At 30.5% G+C, this 10,182-nt stretch overlaps 1 long non-coding RNA gene across 1 annotated transcript; it reads left to right on the forward strand.

The window, feature by feature from the left end:
* Positions 1-1,487: 1,487 nt before the first annotated feature.
* Positions 1,488-9,598, forward strand: LOC146997693 (uncharacterized). Its single transcript, XR_015040776.1, has 3 exons — positions 1,488-1,993; positions 4,547-6,490; positions 9,458-9,598. It is a non-coding gene; the product is annotated as an uncharacterized LOC146997693 (long non-coding RNA).
* The last annotated feature ends 584 nt before the right edge of the window (positions 9,599-10,182 follow it).

Below are 10,182 nucleotides of genomic sequence, written 5' to 3' on the forward strand. Positions count from 1 at the left end.
GTAAACCGGTGGCTTCTCGTTCTGAACTAGGATGGATTATTTCAGGTAGTGTGAATAATTCAACAGAAATTAATCCTACTATCTATGTTAATAATGTACAAGTGGAAACTGATCAGATGCTGTCTGACGTTTGGAAATTGGATGCTGTACCTACCCCCCATAGCACAAAACATCCTCAGGATGTCCTATTTAAGTCGCAATATCCCGGGACATACTTAGGATGTCCTAAGGATGTTGATTCTCAGATGTCCTGAGGAGATCGTAATTTAACATCCTGAGGATGTCTTATTTAAGTCGCTATCTCCCGGGATGTGACAGGATGTCCTGAAGATGTTGATTCTCAGATGTCCTGAGGAGTTCACCAATTGCACATCCTGAGGACATTCATTCTGCATTGTCCGGAGGACTTTCGTTGTCAAACATTTTGAGGATATTTGTTCTCAAATTTACCAGTTTTAATTTTTTGACATTGCACATCTGAAACTTGCACATTATTTTATTTTTCATATGTATTTTACTAAGTTGTTTCTAAATGCTGTACATTAAAAATATTGATATGATTGATGATTTATTCTTGTTATTTTGTTATTAATTTTTACTGCTATTTTTTCTGACGTTTTTAAAAATTTATTTAGTCATGGAAAAGATTTTTTTCAATGGATTAGCATTTTCTAGAATATTTGCAAAATTCTAAATAACATATATATTTTTTTTATAAAAAATGTATAAATTACATGTATAATTACTTACAGATTACAAACCCTACTACAAATATAGGTAAAATTAGATATAGATATATTTAATTACGGAAACGAATTTTTTTTTTAAAATTTGGGTATAGAGACATTAGGTATTTTTTTGGAAGCAGGAAACATGAAAAATTAGCAACTGCCTTCGCGGGGAATCGAAGGACGGACCTCTGGAATACCGGCCCAGTGTGCAGAACCACTACACCACGAAGACACGCTAGGTGTGGTGGTGGTGTATTTAATTATGGCAAAGCACACTAGGGCTATCTGCCTAAGGGGAGGGATGTCTTCGTGGAGGACTTTCCAAGGGAAACTGGCTCGTATACACGTTACATGTGGGGAAAACCACGAAAACGCCCATGCAGCCAGCCCGTTCTCGGGATTCGAACCTCGGATCGCACTACCAGGGTTCAGCGACTTTACCGCTCGGCCGCTGGTGGGCCAAAGACACGCTAGGAAAGCGGGAGAAATACCTTATATTACTTCTCTTTTTAAAGGCCGACTTTTTTTTAACCGCCTTCGCCGTGAATCGAACCACGGACCTCTGAAATACCGGCCCAGCGTACAGAACTATTACACCACGAAGGTACGCTAGGAAAGCGGGAGAAATATCTCATAAGGAATTTTTTTTCCCTCTAATTACAGGATAGAAAATGTTTTTCAATCGCGCGATCTGTTATTGATATTGAATTACAGTCGTGCGATAATTTCGCAGTAAAGATACATCTCTGATGACTATCCAAGATTCTAGAAACTTTGGTCTTATATAGAGATGGTCGTCTTATAGAAATAATGCTTAATATCAATATTTATTTATAATCTCAGAACTATTGGTCACTTTCAGAAGTGGTCGTTTGAGAGGCGATATTCTATATATTTATTTACTGATACTCTCAGATTCCAAAATTTGTTTATATTCTCAGAAATATTGGACGGAAGGTGGTCGTCCCATACATGCAAAATTTTACATTTCATTAAAAATGAATTCGGCATTATTTAACTATTTCCCTATTAATTAATTAATTAGATAAAGAAAAAATTAGGAAATAGTACTGTTTATTACGGAATAATGTAGGAAGTTCTACAGAACTATATTCTTTCGCGTCATTGCACATTGTATCCGGCAAACTACTAGTTCCTCGTATTCTTCCGCAAATCCGTAAACATCTGTCTGATTTGAAACGAAATCCAAAATGGTTGCGCCATGAGGTTAACTTGTATGCATATTTTTTGTTGCATGAAAGGTAAGTTCAGTTGCAATACTTGTATGTTTACTTTTTTTGCTTTTCGAATTTATGTTATTTATGTCATTTTGACAGTTAAATGTTTCACAGCTTTATGAATTGTTACCATTCTGACGTGAATTACGTGTATCTCAATGGCTGGCTGTCTTTTCAAATATCTAATTTGCCCTGCTATCCAAATGTTTACGACTGAATTTTTTTTAGTCTAGTTTATGCATTCAGTTTCAAAATAATTTGAGTGATCAGATTGCTTATTATTTTATTGCAGCAATAAATTTATGTTAAATAGTTTGAACAATTGTATAAAAATAAGAGTTTGCATTGTTTTGTCCAAAATATGTATGGTTGAAACATTATCTTAATCTAGTTTGTAATTCAAGTTTTTTTTGGGGGTACTGTTCTGTTATTGGGACCAGAATCGGAAATGTATGAACCTGTGTTCGTAAGTATGTGCATAGATGTGTATATGTAGACACACAAACATACAAATATACAAGCATACATAAATACAATTCTGAACCCGGTCCTGATAACAGAACAGTACTTTTTTTTAATCTTTTTTGAATATTTTATAAAAGGATTAAGCATTTTTCAAACTGCATATCATTTTAAGATTCGACTTGCAGGAAGACAAAATATGGTCATTCAATCAAATGCTTATGATTGCTTTTAACATTTTCTCATAAATATTGTTTGCATTTTTATTGTATTTTAGATACTTTAGTTATGTAAAGTGAACATGAGAATATTAGGAAAGCTGAAGAATATGAATAGCTACCATAATACATGTATTTTTTCATCGAGCCCATTGTTTTAGAAACCAATGCACCATTATTATATGCTGGCTTATTTTATAGTTATATGCAGTTTAATTTTATGTTCATGTTACTGTAGTATTGTCATTATAATAAAAGGATTGATAATTTTTGTTGAATCTTGCAAGTTGCCTAACATTCGGAATTATTACTACCGAATTTTACTGATAGGTTTTTTCGAGTTGACATAATCTGTCTGATAAATAAAATAAACTGGTGTTTAAATTATATGCATTTCTCTTAATGTTCCATTGAAAGTGAGATGGAAATATAAATGCTATCCAGAAAAGTGAATTCTTTTTGCCTGAAATAACAAACTGTACTAAATGATTAATGTTTATATCATTTTATAAATGTCAATATTAAAGTTTCTCCCCCTTCTCTTCTTTGATTTTGAAATAATTTATAATAAAATAATATATGCATAAGTGTAATTAATGTAAAGTGTCATTCAATAATATAATTTATTGTTACTGATATATTTATATTTCTTATCTGGGTTTTCTTTTGGTGTTAGAAGGAGGAAAAGACTGTAATGTTTTAATTAAGGAAATAATTAAAACATTATAGTCTTTTAAATAACACAGTTACAGTAATGTTTATTGAAGCAATCAGTACTGTGTGATTGCCAGTGATTGAATAATGTTAAAATGCATTGTTCATAAGGAAATTTGCTTATCTTTGTGTTATAGGTTTTATTTTGACACAATCTGAAATTTGAATTATTGGAAGCACTTTGAAAACCTGAATTATTTCCTGAATCATTAATCAGGCCAATATATAACATACAAATTTTCATACAAAATTATTTCTTTGAGCATATTACAAAGAGCTCATTTAATTTTATTATTTGTACAAATTTTAGACAAAAGTAGCATGTAACTGTTAAAGATTTCTTGAAGCCTACTTGTTACTTGTGGTAACAAAGAAGTGTGAAAGATATTGCCACATTAGCGAACATGACGATCATTGATGCTTAGTTTAGTAATTTAATAATATATTGAGAAATGCTGGAAACTTTCAGAAGTAGACATTTCGGAAATAATGGGCTTGATAAGAAATTTACATGGTTTTATTATTTATTCTTTAGTTAAGAATGGATTTTAGATGTTCATGTGAAAGAATTCTGTTTAATTATATGTGAAAGAATTGTTAAAGTTTGGCATTTAAAAAAATGAATTAATAATATGCAATTATCGTTTTATTATACATATATTACTATATATTTCTAATGCGCTATGTAAATGTCAGTGCTAAACAATTGAGATACTATTGTCAGGGCGATCTTTTCTTATACATGAAAAATTCTGATACTTTCTTATCATCTGCCCTCACAGCTTCAACTTATGCTAAAACAGCAAGAGTATGCACACGATAACAGCAAACTATGAATATGCATACCACACACATGTATTTACATGCTTTATATTTAATCTTTATTTCTGAATAGTATTCCATTGGATGAAAAATATGTGAATATTGACCCAATGTATATATTTTTGTGTGTGTGCATCCTAAAATTTCTTGTTTCTTATAAAGTGCTTATTTGAATTACTACTTGTGAACAGAGCAGTAGATATGAACCATAAACTAACCATTTTGCCAATTTTCAAAGCTTTGCAGATAGTCAGAAAGCACCAAAATTTGTAATAATGTTAAGTTTAAATTATGTTCTATACTTTTGTGTTAATTTTTCTATTCTATTAATTCTATTACTGTGTTATCAAACTTTCTGCAGGAATTTCAACTGGTTAAGATGTTATTACCATGTGGAGAAGAATTTGGGGTTGATCTTTACATTATGGTAACTTGGCGATTTTTTGGCGAAAATTTGGCAACCAACTCTCCTACAGCAACCCTCTATTTTTTTTCCCCCGCCGCCATTTTGTCTTCACGAAGTAAAGACATGTTTCTTTTCTTCTTATCTACTGAACACTTCTTCCAACAATCTACTAGCCGAATTACACTTATGCTAGAAATTTTATCAAACAAAACTGCTTAATCATGACAAATATTCACTGCAAAATTGGGAAAAAGTGCACAATACCATACACCTTACGCGTTTTTCAAAATAACACATACACATAAACCATGTACACGCCGACTTATTTTTACTTAAAAAAAAATCCCAGAATTGCACAAAAATGGCATTGCGCACACTCTTCACTATATCCATGTACACTGCTTTTTTCTCATAAATTAGAAAAATTTCACGAAAATACATGACAATTTTCTCAATCTTTAAACCCGTTAAAAAGAACATATATGAAATTACCTGATCGCGAAAAAGTATTTACCCTTTACAAATATGAACATTTCCGCATATAAAATAAATAAAATATCCAAAAACTTTTACCTCTAAATCATCTATTACATTATACACGTCACCAACGAATTCATACCGCAAGCATTACAAATACTTAGTATCAAATATTTAAATTATTTCCATGCACGTTTATTTCAACTTAAATGTATACCAAATTCCTACAAACATAAAATTCACAAAATAACTATCATTTAATTAAAATATCACTAAACCATGTACACGTCGACTTATTTTTACTTAAAAAAACATCCCAGAATTGCACAAAAATGGCATTGCGCACACTCTTCACTATATCCATGTACACTGCTTTTTTCTCATAAATTAGAAAAAATTTCACGAAAATACATGACAATTTTCTCAATCTTTAAACTTGGTAAAAAGAACATATATGAAATTACCTGATCGCGAAAAAGTATTTACCCTTTACAAATATGAACATTTCCACATATAAAATAAATAAAATATCCAAAAACTTCTAAATCATCTATTACATTATACACGTCACCAACGAATTCATACTGCAAGTATTACAAATACTTAGTATCAAATATTTAAATTATTTCCATGCACGTTTATTTCAACTTAAACGTATACCAAATTCCTACAAACATAAAATTCACAAAATAACTATCATTTCATTAAAATATAATTAAATTCAAAAACACTACTTAAAATATAAATGAGCACATACATTAAATTAATAAAAATTACCTTACAATCCTAATTACTTTAAACTAAATCATTGCTAATAACAATTTTCCCAATAATACCAAATTCCTTTCCACCTTACATTTAGAACAATGCATAAAAATAATATCCTCAAATAATTAAAAATACTAACTTACCTAATCTTCTTCAGAATCTTGATTACGTGGCGGATACACTTTTCTAATTCATTCAATAAAATTATTCAAAGATTTTTTCTGCGAATTTTTCCTCCATACTTCCTCCGCTAAATAAAAAGCAAACTTCTCTTTATCACAATGCCTAAATACCCATTTCGAATCACTTTAGTTAGGGCCATGGGATGAAAAAATTCCACAACACTGTTTCACACAACACAGAATAAAGCTAAATACAAAATTTCCACATTTTTTCCCGATTTCCCCCCTTTTCCGATTAAAGAACCGTAATTCGCCCATTAATATCACATGACATATCCCATGATCTCTCATTTCCCTCACGCAAAATAATGCGTAATCGGAACTGAGTACTGCTCACATTATTACTAAAGTCCCAGGTAGTAACCTTTATCGCCTCCAAAATGTCGCCAAACTACCAGTTACCATATTGTAAATATCAACCGAATTTGGTTTTCAAGCTAGAAAAAATTGCAGCTGAAGGATTTTGTAGAAGGTCAGTCAAACTGGTTTTATTTAGTTAATTATAATTTAATTTTGGGTGAAGAATTCTCAAATTTATTTATCATAAGTGTCTAAAGGTCTAAATTAAATTCTGCTTGTTTTTGAAATTTTTCATGACATTCATTCTTTGATTATTATTATTATTATTTTTTTTAATTTACTAACTTATATCCAGGCACATAATGTTGCATTTAATGCCATACCTTAAATATTGTAAAATGTTAAAATAATACATTTCACTTAAAAATGTGGTTGTGACAGTAAATTTTCTGTTACATTTAATCATATCTATAAACATTGGTATACATCATTTTTCAATAATCTGTATATTATTTTGTGCATTTCTTTTACATCAAAGATCTGGCATATGACTTGCTTTTCAAACTGATAACATGGTGTAATAATGTAATCTAATGGTTAAAGTTTACTATGGAATGGGCCAAATTTAATAAATTATTCTTTGATAGAAATTTATTCATATGTTCAGTGTGTCTCATCTCTAAATTGCTAAAGTAAATTTTATGTACTTGCGTTTAGGAATTTTGACTGTATCAGAGTAATTTTGTTTCAGTTATTATAACATGCAAGGGAAAAAATTCATTCATAGCTCTCCGTATTTAAAATTAGTTAATTAAAGTCTTTAATAAAGAGGGACGTTTTGTTATTTTTAATGTCGATAGTTTAATTCAAAAATATGCCACATTAAGGGTTACTTTTTAACCTAATTTAAAATTTTCATTACTTTAACATGTCCAATAATTGTTATTTTAACTCCAATATTGTAATAGTATCAAAATTCCTTACTTTTTGATAGGTAATCCAAATGTAAAACAAGAAAAGAAAAAATTAAAATCTAGAAGTATATTTATTTCATACCTCTAACAAATAAAAACAACACAAGCACATTTTACTGTCTATCTGCATAGTGTGGCATGTCCCGTAAGACTGAGATTTGTATGGCCATGTTTCAGTTAAAGGAAAATGCATGGACAGTCTTCTGATTTTCCCTTCTATTAAGGATTCTGTATATACTAGCATAAGAAATATATTAGTTAATGCAGTGTTATACATCATTATTTATAGACAATTATTGTGTCTATGTTTATTATAATTTTGTTCACTGTAATGGCAGGAGTGCCTAAACCATCATGCTGTGTAAACAAAACTCAAATCTTCATCTCTGCATACTGCTCCACTAGTGTTTAAACCACTGAAATGGTGATTATGGTAGAACATCTTTGGTAAAAATTTACTCTACTGTAACCCTTGGCGAATCTTTTCTTTTTTTTATATCAAGATCGTCACCTGAGAGGATCGGCACCAATTTCAAGGTGGCCGCTACACAAAACCAAAATAAGAAGTCAAAGACATACACAAACTCTGTGTCCATGTACACATCGACCTATTAAAAAAGAGAACTGCACAAACTGGGCATTGTGCACTGCCTTAACTTTGTCCATGTACACATTGATCTATTTTCACTTTAAGAAAATCAGAAAGTTAAAAATATCATAGTTACCAGAAAAAATCCACCACTGTCTTAACACACAGACAACCAAAAATACACAGAGAGGAATAAGTTACCAAAAATACGTATTTCCTAACATAAAAACATTAAACAACAAATCTTCTAACAAAAATTAACACACAGAGACAAAAAAATAAATGAAACGTCATTTTTTTAACATACCTTTTTTTTCACATGCATATGTTTAGGCTTCCCACCACCATCCTCCAGGTAAGCAATTCAGTTAAATTTTTCGTCTCTTAGTCACCTCAGACATACTCAAACGATGGTACCCACACCAAAATAATAAATAGCATGTTCAAAATAAAAGACCATACCACTTCCGTGCAACCAAACACAGCAATTGAAAAGAATGGTAAGAACCAAAAACCTGGGACTGTACAAAAGGTTTACTATTAAAAAAAGTAGCCCAAAACTAAATTTATCACAGCACGTTGGCAATATTTGCAGAAATAACTCCTTTTTATTGACAAAAAAAGTTTTTTTTTTCCCCCAAAGGCTACTTTCATCAACATTAGGGTTACCGAAAAACTTATTTGACGGAATGGGCTTCCACATTTCACAAACAACCAATACCACTTTGCGATTTTTTTTTCAGACAGAAACCAAGGTGTACCATACAGTAAAGATTAGCCACATCTTCATTTACTACAAGTACTTCTTTGGTAAATTTCTGCGGTTAAATTCAAAAGTTTAAAATTGCATTAACATGATCAGATTCAGAGTCATAGCTAGGGTTTTCAGCGCTCAGGGACAACTGAAGATTTCGTGCCCCCTACTGCTTGCCAAGGATGGAAAACATTTAATTCTAAAATGTTCTAACATCAGTTTGCCGCCCCTTGGATTCTGCACCCGGGGACAGATGCCCCCCTCTAGCTACGCCCCTGATCAGATTTTATTTTCTGCACGTAGCTAACAATTACTTATGTGTTGTCAGATAAATGTTACCAGATGCAGTTAATTATTTTTTACTTGCCAATCTCATGACACAAGTTTTTTTTGCTCCTGCAAGACTTTACTTTGTGTTGCAAAATAAATTCATTCTCACTCTTTTTGGACTTGCCTACACATTAAATTTAAAATAGTTTTATGAATAGGTAAGATGTGATTATCATAATTTTGTTTCTCTCTTTATCTTGGCAACTTTATATGTTGATTCAGTATCCAGGTTACCTACCAGTGGCTGATTGATAAAACTGCTCATATGTTCAGCTGGTGCTTTGAGTTTATTTTCTGATATAAAAAATTTTAAAAGGCATCCCCCATATTTTACTATAATCGAAAAATCAAATAATTGCTACTCTGTTTATAGGTACTAAATGTTAAAATATTTTAAATGCTTCCTTTAATTTGCATTCTAATAGTCATTTGTTTAAATTTAATTATGAATTATATTCACATATAGTAATTGTGAGTGTTTTTTTATTTTAGGTGCTGTGAAAGGCAATGACAGAGATCCAATTTATCAAGAGTTCTTATATACATAAGAATACATGGATATAAGATTGTTTTTCATGAATTCAAATAAAATGTGATAAATTGGATTAATAAAAATATTTTGAATTTTGAAAAGTGTTTTTCCTCTGTTAATCATAATATAGTGCCATAAATTTCTGAATGTGTTTATTTTTCATCCAAATAAATAACTTTACAAAAATTTGTCATATTAATAGATATTGCATAATTTAACATTATTATAAATATTTATTATAGCAGATTTAGCTGAACTACTTTTTTAGTCTCTTTGCAGATGAAGTCACAAAGGTAAGTGGTTAGATATTTTTCTGTATTCCCCATTAAGTAATTTTATCTGGTAAATTACCATTACTTATATACTAAAGGTGAAAGAATAAGCTTTCCTTGAAGATACAAAAATTTGCAGATATTTCAAAAAATTAGTATACGTAAAAAAGTTCTTAAATTGCCACATATGCGAAACTGAAAATGTTATATATGAAATAGTTCAGAAATATAAATATTTTCACTATTTTTTAACTATAATTCACTGCATTTGTTATATATAATCACAGTTTAAGGTAGCAGTGCTTTTCTCACTGTGATTTCTCATGTATTTTGATACATAAATCCACGTATTTTGATTTCTCTTTTGAGACCGAATAAAAAATGATCTAAACATTCTCGTTGACATTGAGAGT

The sequence above is a fragment of the Stegodyphus dumicola genome, chromosome 4 (genome assembly GCF_044657685.1).
Source record: "Stegodyphus dumicola isolate Sdum_Otavi_A_Nest chromosome 4, ASM4465768v1".
NCBI lineage: Eukaryota > Metazoa > Arthropoda > Arachnida > Araneae > Eresidae > Stegodyphus > Stegodyphus dumicola.